The 12,549-nt window shown below is 44.4% G+C and overlaps 1 protein-coding gene across 2 annotated transcripts in view; it reads right to left on the bottom strand.

Moving 5' to 3' along the window:
• The window catches only part of LOC109891344 (protein CBFA2T2), a 50,509-nt gene that overhangs the window by 32,980 nt on the left and 4,980 nt on the right, over window positions 1-12,549 (bottom strand). The window contains exon 1 of one of the 2 annotated variants that reach the window (XM_020483824.2): window positions 908-1,360. The exons of the other annotated variant lie outside the window; for it this stretch is intronic. The gene's annotated coding sequence lies outside the window, so the exon portion shown is untranslated. Of the gene's footprint in view, window positions 1-907; window positions 1,361-12,549 lie in introns of those variants that run through there. 2 annotated transcript variants of the gene reach the window in all.

The following is a 12,549-nucleotide window of genomic DNA, read 5'->3' as shown; positions in this document are numbered from 1 at the left end:
TGAGTTACTAGCGATTTCAATGCATTATTAGCTATGGAAAAGTGTGAGCCTTGCACACAGTGTCAGCAACAAGAGTATTCTCTGGACCATGGCTCTCCAACCCCGTTGCTGGAGAGCTACCGTCCTGTAGGGTTCACTCCAACCCTGATCTAGTGCACCTGATTCTAATAATTAGCTGGTTGATAAGATGAATCAAGTTAGTTACAACTGGGGTTGGATTGAACACCTACGGGAGGGTAGCGCTCTAGGAACAGGGCTGGAGTGCCCTACTCTGGATAGTACTATTAATTAACAACGTGTTGCCAGGTAATTTTTTTAGGATAAGGAAAGCATGAAAGATCGCAATATCCTTAAATCGTCACCGACTCGTCATAGTTACCTCAACATAAGCGTTCCTTTGGTTTACCTCTAAAAAGCATGGAATAGCCCGGCAGTACAGCCCACAAGCAAATTATCACTCAAAACAACAAAAAATCGAAAAACAAGACTACCATCCGTCTGGGAAAATAAGTGAACGACCAAAGCAACCTCCGATTAGTAAGTAGTCCTGCGTTTACAGTGTCCGTTCCAATTCAAAAACAGACGCAATGCCATAACAAACAGTCATTTGCAACACTGAGCTGACGATTGGTCTCAAACGGCAGCAGTTTTCTGGTGCTAAGCTAACTCTTAGCCATGTGCATCCCTCGCTTCCCTTGGCAGACAATGCTAAAGAGATGAGAAGATACGAAAAGGGGGATGATGCACCATCTGTACAGAGGCTAATTGGGGTAGACAAAGCACACACACTCTCCTTCCCTCAATCACACCCTGAACACGCCGACGCGCATACAGAGACAGATTTAAATACCGCAAAAATAGAAAATGCACTTGGCGCACACGAGAAAGTGAAGGAATATGTTTTTACCTCCACCCTAGCAGAGTCGGCTCTTGTCGGTCCTAATTCAGCTGGGGTGCCTTTTGCTTTCTTATCTTGGTCTTCTCTCCCTCTCCACGCCTTCATATGTCAGGCATGTGTTTGCGTTCCCACATATGTGAGCCCCAGTGTGGCCGAGTCCAGAGCCAAAGAAACACAGATGGCTCCCAGATGGAAGAGGATATCCAGGCAGTCCAGCACTGTGCGTTCTCGCTCTCTCTTGCTCTGTTCGTTCTCTCGCTCTGTGCCTGTTCTCTTGCTCTCGCTTTGTCACTGCTCTCTCTCTGTCACACACATACACACTGTGTGTTCGCGCTCTACCTCTCTCTGCTGTGTGAATCTCTCTCTCTCTCTCTCTCGCCCTCCCTCTGTCTGTCTCTCTGACTCCTCCCCCCTTTTCCCACAGACTCTCTCCTCTTTTTCCAGGAACAGTCTGCTGGGCTGATGTCACCGACAAGGCCACGTCCCCCCTATTTAATGTATTTACCGACGGACCTCGTGATTAACATAACTAATTGTACTGGCACCTTCAGGCTAAACAAAGGCTGTGACAAGTAAGGGGGGGCATACTTTCCTCTATACCCCCCTTCAAGAGTGGGGCTCTCCCAATGTTTTATACCCCCTCTGTGGCCCTTTTTCTTTCTTTGGTTCTCTTTTTGTTTCACCACCTTAATGCAGTCTGGTAGGCCATTGAATCCAGTGTGTGGACACTTGAGGGGAGATGAATGCAACCTCTTGTCCTCAAGCTTCACTGAGTTAAATTTAAGCCAGCAACTGATTTTATCGACAGTACAAGAGAGAAAGGCAGATACAAATCGTAGAAAGTGGATGGTTTTGCTTTTCACCAAAACATTTTTGGGGGGAATGAAACCTCTAAAAATAGAATTATAATGCAGATTTTAGATTGTCAAGACTGAGTTCCTTCTAATTCTGTGGTGAGTCAATGATTAGGCTCTATAATTGACAACTGGCAAACCACGTACACATAATCAAGGCATTTCAAGGCTCCAGACAGGAGTACTCTAAATAGCACACAAGTGCTCAAATAAACAAACAAACAAACAAACAGCAGTCCAAGACAAACACTAACAGTTCATTAAGACGTGATATAACCCATCCTTGTACACACACACACACACACACACACACACACACACACACAGATCCTAATTGCCTCCCAAGGTTCAGCTGATACTGCAGGTTAAAACGAGGCAACTAAGCCAAGAGCAGACACACACACGCACAGCACAGCTTTATTTGATATCCTTGGACTGATACATTTAGAGAGTGCATCTGGCCAAGGGAGAGAGGGCCAGGTGGCCGTGGCAGAGGGAACAGGAGGTGCAGCACTGACTGCGGGTGCTCTGCAGATGATAAACCCAAACCCAGCCCTACAGGTCAGTGTGTCCATGCTAGCTAGCCCTTAATTCAGATAACACACACCAACCAACCATTCTTACTTAGCCTTTAGCTTTCTCTGCCACGCATACCGTCTGAACTGTCTATGTATTTGGCCATAATCGATCCCATAGAGGGAGAAAGCAAAGCATACACTTATGTAGTCATTCTTTAAGGGGGAAAGTCAATATTGAATGGGGTATGGAATTGCTTTAGCTCCTTCATGCAGTCTCCCACAGCTGTTAACCATTGTGCTAGGCTATGCGGCCGAGACTGAGAAAAAAGGAAAAGGAAAAGGGGACGTTGCTAGCTGCCCACAAAATGAGACACCCCAGTGAACCTCGAGCATCTGTTTCTGTTCACACGCTCTCTCTCTCTCCGAACATCTACTTTTAGAAAAATAAACAGAGTGCTTAAACGACAGCACCGGCACTCTCCTGTAGTCCAGAGGTGGGAGGAACGAGGAGTTTGGGGAGTTTGGATGTTTGGAGGGTCTAAAGGGTAGAGGGAGAAATATATAATCATTACCTCACCCACTCACTAATTACGCCTTGTGATGGATAGCTTGTTGTGTGAGTGAGGGGAATAGGAGGAGGATTGTGGCCTCCACAATGAGCTCATACAATACAGCTACGGGTCGAATGGATACAGATGTGTAGGGCCAATACCTTGACCATTTGGAGCGTGTGTGTGTGTGTGTCTCACCTGCTTCATAAAACAAAAGGTGTAGACTAACAGTGAAGTGAGTTGCTTACTTACGGGCCCTTCACAACAATGCAGAGAGAAACCAATAGAAATAACAGAAAAATAATAACACAAGGAATAAATACACAATGAGTAACGATAACTTGGCTGTATACACGGGGTACCAGTACCGAGTCGATGTGCAGGGATACGAGGTCATTGAGGTAGATATGTACACATAGGTAGGGATACTGTGACTAGGCAACAGGATAGATAAACAGTAGCAGCAGCGTATGTGATGAGTCAAATTAGTTAGTACAGGGGTCAATGCAGATAGTCCGGGTCGCTATTGGTTAACTATTTAACTAACTAGCAGTCTTATGGCTTGGGGGTATAAGCTGTTCAGGGTCCTGTTGGTTCCAGACTTGGTGGATTGGTACCGCTTGCTGTGCGGTAGCAGAGAGAACAGTATGACTTGGGTGTCTGGAGTTTTTGACCATTTTTAGGTCCTTTCTCTGACACCACCTGGTATAGAGATCCTGGATGGCAGGGAGCTTGGCCCCAGTGATGTACCGGGTCGTATGCACTACCCTCTATTAGAGGTCGACGATTATGATTTTTCAACACCGATACCGATTATTGGAGGACCAAAAAAAAAGCCGATACCGATTAATCGCCCGATTTAAAAAAAAATAGAACACTTTTTTTTGTTTTTGAAATAATGACAATTACAACAATACTGAATGAACACTTATTTTATCTTAATATAATACATCAATAAAATCAATTTAGCCTCAAATAAATAATGAAACATGTTCAATTTGGTTTAAATAATGCAAAAACAAAGTGTTGGAGAAGAAAGTAAAAGTGCAATATGTACCATGTAAGAAAGCTAACGTTTAAGTTCCTTGCTCGGAACATGAGAACATATGAAAGCTGGTGGTTCCTTTTAACATGAGTCTTCAATATTCCCAGGTAAGAAGTTTTAGGTTGTAGTTATTATAGGAATTATAGGACTATTTCTCTCTATACCATTTGTATTTCATAAACATTTGACTATTGGATGTTCTTATAGGCACTTTAGTATTGCCAGTGTAGCTTCCGTCCCTCTCCTCGCTCCTACCTGGGCTCAAACCAGGAACACAACAACAACAGCCACCCTCGAAGCAGCGTTACCCATGCAGAGCAAGGGAAACAACCACTCCAAGTCTCAGAGAGAGTGACGTTTGAAACGCTATTAGCACGCACCCCGCTAACTAGCTAGCCATTTCACATCGATTACACGAGCCTAATCTTGGGAGTTGATAGGCTTGAAGTCATAAACAGCTGCTGGCAAACGCACGAAAGTGCTGTTTGAATGAATGCTTACGAGCCTGCTGCTGCCTCCTATCGCTCAATCAGACTGCTTTATCAAATCATAGACTTAGTTATAACATGATAACACACACAAATACGGTCATTAATATGGCCGAATCCGGAAACTATCATCTCGAAAACAAGACATTTATTATTTCAGTGAAATACGGAACCGTTCCGTGTTTTATCTAACGGGTGGCATCCATAAGTCTAAATATTCCTGTTACATTGCACAACCTTCAATGTTATGTCATAATTACGTAAAATTATGGCAAATTAGGCGGCCCAAACTGTTGCATATACAATGACTCTGCGTGCAATGAATGCAAGAGAAGTGACACAATTTCACCTGGTTAATATTGCCTGCTAACCTGGATTTCTTTTAGCTAAAAATATATACTTCTGTGTATTGATTTTAAGAAAGACATTGATGTTTATGGTTAGGTACACATTGGAGCAATGATACGCACCGCATCGATTATATGCAACGCAGGACACACTAGATAAACTAGTAATATCATCAACCATGTAGTTAACTAGTGATTATGATTGATTGTTTTTTATAAGATAAGTTTAATGCTAGCTAGCAACTTACGTTGGCTTACTGCATTTGCGTAACAGGCAGTGTCCTCGTGGAGTGCAATGTAATCAGGTGGTTAGAGCGTTGGACGAGTTAACTGTAAGGTTGCAAGATTGAATCCCCCGAGCTGACAAGGTAAAAATCTGTTGTTCTGCCCCTGAACAAGGCAGTTAACCCACTGTTCCTAGGCCGTCATTGAAAATAAGAATGTGTTCTTAACTGACTTGCCTAGTTAAATAAAGATTAAATAAAGGTGTAAAAAAAATATTTTTAAAAATCGGTGTCCAAAAATACAAATTTCTGATTGTTATGAAAACTTGAAATCGGCCCTAATTAATCGGCCATTCCGATTAATCGGTCGACCTCTACCCCCTTTAGCGCCTTGCAGTCGGATGCTAAGCAGTTGCCTTACCAAGCAGTGATGCAGCCAGTCAAGATGCTCTCAGTGGTGCAGCTGTATAACTCTTTTAGGATCTGAGGGTCCATGCTGAATCTTTTCAGCCTCCTAAGGGGGAACAGGCGTTGTCGTGCCTTCTTCGCGACTGTGTTGGTGTGTGCGGACAATGTTAATTCCTAAGTGATGTGGACACCGAGGAACTTGAAGTTCTAGACCCGCTCCACTACAGCCCCATCAATGTGGATGGGGGTGCGAAAGGCCCTCCGTTTCCTGGAATCCACAATCAGCTCCTTTGTCTTGTTGAGGGAGAGGTTGTTGTCCTGGCACCACACAGCCAGGTCACTGACCTCCTCCCTAATAGGCTTTCTCATCGTCATCGGTGGTCAGGCCAACCACCGTTGTGTCGTCAGCAAAATTAATGATGGTGTTGGAGTCATGCTTGGCCACGCAGTCGTGGGTGAACAGGGAGTACAGGAGGGGACTAAGCACTCACCCCTGAGGGGCCTGTGTTGTTGCCTACCCTCACCATCTGGAGGTGGTCCATCAAGAACTGCAGGATCCAGTTTCAGAGGGAGGTGTTCAGTCTTAGGGTCCTGAGCTTAGTGATGAGGGTACTATGGTGTTGAACACTGAGCTATAGTCAATGAACAGCATTATCACGTACAGTAGATGTTCCTCTTGTCCAGGTGGGAGAGGGAAAAGGGGACATTGTGGTCACACCTCGGTAAGTGATAATTTTTTGGGGGACCCAATATCAGTGAAAATGACACAATTCCCTTCACTATTGAGCAGAGACTAGGGATTAACACCGGTTCCCGGGACACTCCCGGGACCACTCTACATTTCCTGATATTTTTGATGACAAAACCCGGGAAATTAGCCTACAACATTTCCCCCCAATGTTGCACTAATGCAATTACACAAAATACACAAGATGCGCAGCAGCAGATTGTAAAAAAATAAAATAAAAAAGCAAATTAACAGCACATCAAAACTGGTTGTTGCTTAGAAACCTTTAGAATAGAGTATTTACACAAAGTCACCATAAATTCAAAGGACATGAATGATTGACACTGCCGGACTGCACACTAGACCCGAATGCAGTTAAGAGTTCTAATCAGAACTGAAAATGACATCCCGGTCCGACTCAAGCCCGGTGATCTGAAGCCCGAGCCCAGGCCTGGTACGAGATCCCAGAAATGAAATGAGTCCGGAATAAAGGCTGTATTGATTTAAACTGGTGTTGAGAACAAAGAGGCAGAGGCGGGCGGCAGCGGAGTGAGGAGACAAGGAAACAGCCATTACTCATAACTCACCTTCGTTATGATCAACTGAATGATGAAAATATTGGAATAAAGTAGGATAATGCAATTGAAGGCATGTATCAAATTCTTGTTTATACTGAAACGCCCAAAGTCATATCCAACCGTTTTACTAATTTAAATGTATGTGGTCACCTAGATTATATTTCCCCAGCGCCGTTTTGATTGGGATAGCGCCATCGCACGGTGTTGAGACGTGCGTGGGAGACTCATCTAGGTAATTCAATATCAGATTTTTTTTTTTTTTTTCACTGTATCTCCATTTGGATATTTGGTAACAATTAGGCTGGGGAAAGTTGACGTGAGGGCTAATGATCATCTTTATTCTAGTTTGCTCATCTATTAGATGATCAGGAACATTTAGCTAAGCATGGCGTACAACTTCTACCTGCAAGCTTCATAAGTTAATGAACAATTTCAAGCAATTTGTACATACCTATGCTAGTAATTGTTGCCACATTGCTGGTGAGCTTGCAAAGTCAACAGTTAATAATATTCTTGATCCCCCATTAAAAATTTAAAAAATGCTGCATATTTATTATGGTAATCATCTCTCCCTACAATTTGATGTTTACGCTGCACCCGATCCTATAGCTGTACTGCAAATCAGCAATCTGTTCGCTAGCTCACCTAACCTGTGTTGATTGACAGTCCAATCAGACGGCCGAGTGTGCATTTCACTAGCCAATCTGTTGCAGGTTATTTTGCAAAGGCAAAGCTGTGACTACTGTCTCTGGCTGCATGTAGAGTAATCCAGGTCGACTCTGTGCCACAAAATGACTGACAAAATATGACAAAAAACCTGTCCAGACAATTACAAGTCATCAGTCTCAAGACAAAGTCAAGTCCTGAGTCTTGAGTCTCCAAGTCCAAGTTATTTTCTATCAAGGTGAGTCTCAAGTCATCAAACTTGAGTCCACAACTCTGCTATTTTCCTATCATCCCAATCCCTCTGATACCCCAAATCGTGACTCCCGTCTTGCATGAAAATTCCTAACTTTATTCTGTAATCCATAGGTTGCATTATCAAAGCACATTTCGCCTATGCATTTAAAAAATACAGCCAGAACATTTCCCCCGCCTCTCTGCGCTGTCTTGTATTGCTGCCCATATGAGAGCTTGGGTAGAGAATGTGCGATCAACAAATGGGATGCGATTAGATATGGATTATTTTATTTTATGAGCTGATGAGATATTCTGTAATTTTTTGAGGTTATTTAGCAAGTTTAGCAACTTTGGTCATTTTACTTTTGTTTGACTGCCGTTACAAAGTTTGTATGATTCGACGACTCTGTAGCCTACTCGGGTTGCGTCCTGAGCGCGCTCTGTGTCGAGATGCCCTAGGCCTACTAGTAAAATGCACTGAATTAATTGAGGAACATAAACGCTCAGAATTTGTGAACGGCCTGTTTCGAAATGTCATTGGTGATCAAAGTTACTCTATCATTACTAAATATCAGTTTCATCTGCTGTTAAATCTTTACATAGTGAAGCAGCCAAGACAGCAATGTGGCCCAGCGCCCCTCTCATTTTGGAAGAACCCTGGCATAGTGACCATATCTTGGATTTAAATGCTTTAAATGGGCACTTACATTTTTTTTGCGGTATTATATGAATATCCTAGCGGAAAATATGAATCCCTAGCAGAGACAATCAATACCCCATCATGACCATAGTCACATTACCCAAATGTACTTATCGGGGATGAAATATGTTGTGTGGTTCAGTGTCATTCAGTGAAAGACCTAGACACAAACAGTTATGCTCCCCTCTTGGAGCGAACCCAAAAGTCTTTACACACAATTTACACTCGCACCACCTTGTGCTAGGAAAACACAGCCAACCCCGGTCAGCTGAGGTGACTACTGAAAGGTGTCATTATCATCACAAAAGGTGGCCATGTAGCCTCATGAATGGCTGTGGTAGCGCTGATGGGAGGCTCCATCTCAAAGGGGGGGGGGGGGGGGGGGGGCTGCGGTAGAAGAACCTTGCTTCTTAAATGGGCAATTATCTCTAGGCTTTTAACATGCCCCCAAGGGCAACAAAGCTGGGGCTAGCCCAACAGCACTTTGGGCCTGCTCTTATCAGTGCGAGAGAAAGCTACCAAGCAGCACAACGCAACAGGATCCCCAGGAGCCCCATTGTGCTAAGGCGACACACGAATGATCTGAATGCAATCAACGTCTAATGTATTAGCATTAGCGCTACGTATGGTTTACATCTGTGACGGCTTCAGTCAAGTGTCGTGCTGTATTAGCATACGAAGCCATTCAAGAAAATTTTAGATAACAAAAGTTTGAGAAGCATGCAGGGGGGAGGCAGCAGCAATTCCTTACATTACATTGGTGATAATGGCGTCATGAACGTTAATGCTTAGTAAACATGCTAATGACAGAGAGACAGGCAAACAAGGTAGCCTACTCTGGAATTAAACAAACAAGGCAGCTTGAGTGTTTGCAAATGCATTTTCTATAAACCACGCGACTTAAATGATTCATTAACTTCATTTGCAATGCTGCGCAAACATGCTAACGCTAGCCAAATTGAGATCCATGCAGGAAGTCAACAACACTGGGATGCTGCAAAGTGTCTTTTTCTTTCAGCCGTAAATGACCTATCCCCCTCCCCCACACATTGTTTTAAGTAGACACCTGTGAGTATTTGTGTGTGTGTGTGTGTGTTATTGTGTACGTCTGTTGGAGGCCACGCTTGTCTTTCGTCATTCACAGGCTTGAGAGCCAGCCAAAACAGCTTGCTCCTTGGCTTGCCTCCCACTCACCATATCTCAGCCCACAGGAGTTCCTTTGGAATCAATGAAAGCACAATGCACCTGAATCTCTGAGTCTCACACTCTCTCCTCTGCTTTTCCGCAGTCCCGTTTGATCTTTTAATGCCATATTTCCCATTACATCTGCTGTAGGGACAACTTGACGGGAGACATAATCATTTTCTCCATGTCTGGTAGGGTCATTAGCAGTGAAGGAAAAAACATGCAAAATAAATAAGATGCTTGGCAGTGGTATGGTCACCCGCTAAATCTCGGGGACTATTTTATTCGCTGCATACTCAGCACAATAATGGTATAAAATCAGAACAGGCCATGTGAAGTCCTATGGGTGTTCTCTTCTCGGCCTCGTCTCCCCCTCTTTGCAGCAACTCAATTCAAAGCTATCGATTCACTCAAAGGCTCGTTCGCATATCATCCTGGGGATATTAAAAACAAATGGGTGGGGGGGCGCTCATAGCGAAAACACAAGAAAACCCATTGACTGCTACTTTACCCCCCCCTCCCCTCCATTACCCCCAAGCTCCACCTTACCCCCACATGAGCTATTGTACCCTCCTTTTCAGACACTCCTATATCACCAATAACAAATGGGTCCCTTTTTTTCTCTCTCTCCCCCCCCCCCCTTCTTGTTCCCTCTCTCTCCTTCTCTCCCTTGCTCTCTATGAAAGGCAGGCATTGAGCCGGCAGTGGCATTCCAAAACCTCAGCCCACGGCTCCAGAGTGTCTGGCTATTCAACACTGCTGGGAGCGATTAGTTTAAGTAAGGCCTGACCCGCCTACTCACCCATGGAAAACCGTCAGATCTCTTGTTACACTTTGGTTGGAGAAGGGAGGACTGTGCTTTCGAGTGCCTGTGTGTGCAACTGTGCATGTGGTGTGTTAATGTGCGAGTGTGTGTGTGTGGTTGTGAGAGAGAGTGCGTGTGCGTGTGCACACACGCTAAGAATTTATGAGAGGTGGGTCACACGCTCACTTGGCTGCATCTTCCCTAAGTTTCCACAGAGGAAGGCCAAGTGTGGGACAGACGCCAAACCTTTTCTCCAATAACTCTGTTAAACGATATTCAATAACCACCTTCTCCTTTTCTCTCCAGTTAAACCGTGCACCAGATAAACCAATCGGGCTATCCGTGGCTGGCTCCATATATAGCTAAATCCTTACATGCCCTTACTTACAGTTTTCTAATCATTAAAGTGTACAAGGCAGCGAGAGATCTCTTGAAGTTTGGCCTGCTCTGCCAACCTTACCAAATTCTCAGCACATAAACAACTGCTTAGAAGCAAAAAATGCCAGACTGACAGTCGGAGTGCAATGTGCATGCTTTCTATGGCGATACTGTTGCTTTCATACATACAGTATGCAGGCATAAAGCCTTTTTTCTATAGTATAGCCTAGTAACATATACAATACGCATACTGCGTTCTTAGTTTCTTATAGTCTACACCTACAGTGTTATAAGTAATTTGAAGTCTACGGTTAACATGAGCACAGTGCATTAATGTACTAAACAGCCACCTTGTAAAACAATGGTGACTTTGCTACTGCTTTTTATAGGGAACAGACATTTTGCAATGGGCACGTCTGACATGGCAGTAGGGCAAGTAAAAATTAAAAATAAAGCACAAACCGCATTCCTCTTAATATTAAATGGTTTAACCTGAGCTTCATTCCAAGATGGTGGTTTGTCGTCCATTGTGCTTGCAGGAAGGACCTGACAATAGTGCCACTTTCAGCCCTACAAAGAACTTTATTGTTCCTGTCATGTCAGAGACGAAACAATAGACAGGTGAAATGAAACGTACGTCAACACGGGGGCCCGGGAAAGAGAAAGTCCTCATCTTTTGGATTCAAAGGCGTGCTTTGACATCGCCAGCCAAAGACCTCTCATCTCATTGGGGTGTTCGGTTACTGTGTGTGTGTGTGTGTGTAGATATTTTGTATGTGTGTGTGTGTGTGTTTCTTCCTCCACCTGCAGTTGATCCCATAATAACCTTCTAGTTATCCCCCGGGCCGGAGCAGCTGTGTTGTGCTCTTGCCTGGCGACGGCCACACCTGTGTAGTGTGTTATGCAGGTGGCTCATCTGGAGGGTTACATTGGTAACACCTGGCCAAGCAGAGATAGAGCCTGCGGGGGGGATTTGTGAAGGGCTCAATTACAGCTTGGCTAGATAAGGACTCTGGGGTATAGCCCAAACACACACGCATACACACACACACAGACATGCCTTTGCCTTACTCAAGGTTCAGTCGCAGGGATGTTTAGGCTTATTGAAGGTGCGCTCCCCTCCAAGGTGTGTGTGTGTGTCTGTGTGTGTGTGTGTGTGTAAAAGAGAGCGAGAGAGAACCAAACACCCCAGACTGAGGATGATGAGCCCATCTGCCTCGGCTTTGTGACTATGAGAGGAAAACTAGCAAAAAAACACTACTAGAGGAAAGAGACATAAACATCACGTACACTACATGAGTATGTGGACACCTGCTCGTAGAACGTCTCATTCTAAAATCATGGGCATTCATATGGAGTTGGTCCCCCCTTTGCTGCTATAACAGCCTCCACTCTTCTGGAAAGGCTTTCCACTAGATGTTGGAACATTGCTGCGGGGACTTGCTTTCATTCAGCCACAAGAGCATTAGTGATGTCGGGCACTGATGTTGGGCGATTAGGCTGGGCTTGCAGTCTGCATTCCAATTCATCCCAAAGGTGTTTGATAGGGTTGAGGTCAGGGCTCTGTGCAGGACAAGTTCTTCCACACTGACAGTTCTTCTCGACAAACAATTTCTGTATGGACCTCGCTTTGTGCACGGAGGCATTGTCATGATGAAACAGGAAAGGGCCTTCCCCAAACTGTTGCCACAAAGTTGGAAGCTCAGAATCGTCTAGAATGTCATTGTATGCTGTAGCGTTAAGATTTCCCTTTACTGGAACTAAGGGGCCTACCTCGAACCATGAAAACAGACCCAGACCATTAATCCTCCTTCACCAAACTTTACAGTTGGCACTATGCATGTTTTTCTGGCATCCGCCAACACCAGATTTGTCCGTCGGACTGCTAGATGGTGAAGCATGATTCATCCCTCCAGAGAACGTGTTTCCACTGCTCCAGAGTC

Source organism: Oncorhynchus kisutch, linkage group LG1, assembly GCF_002021735.2.
Source record: "Oncorhynchus kisutch isolate 150728-3 linkage group LG1, Okis_V2, whole genome shotgun sequence".
NCBI classification, from domain to species: domain Eukaryota; kingdom Metazoa; phylum Chordata; class Actinopteri; order Salmoniformes; family Salmonidae; genus Oncorhynchus; species Oncorhynchus kisutch.
Note: the sequence above shows the minus strand (reverse complement) of the source record. Positions and strands in the feature narration are given on the sequence as shown.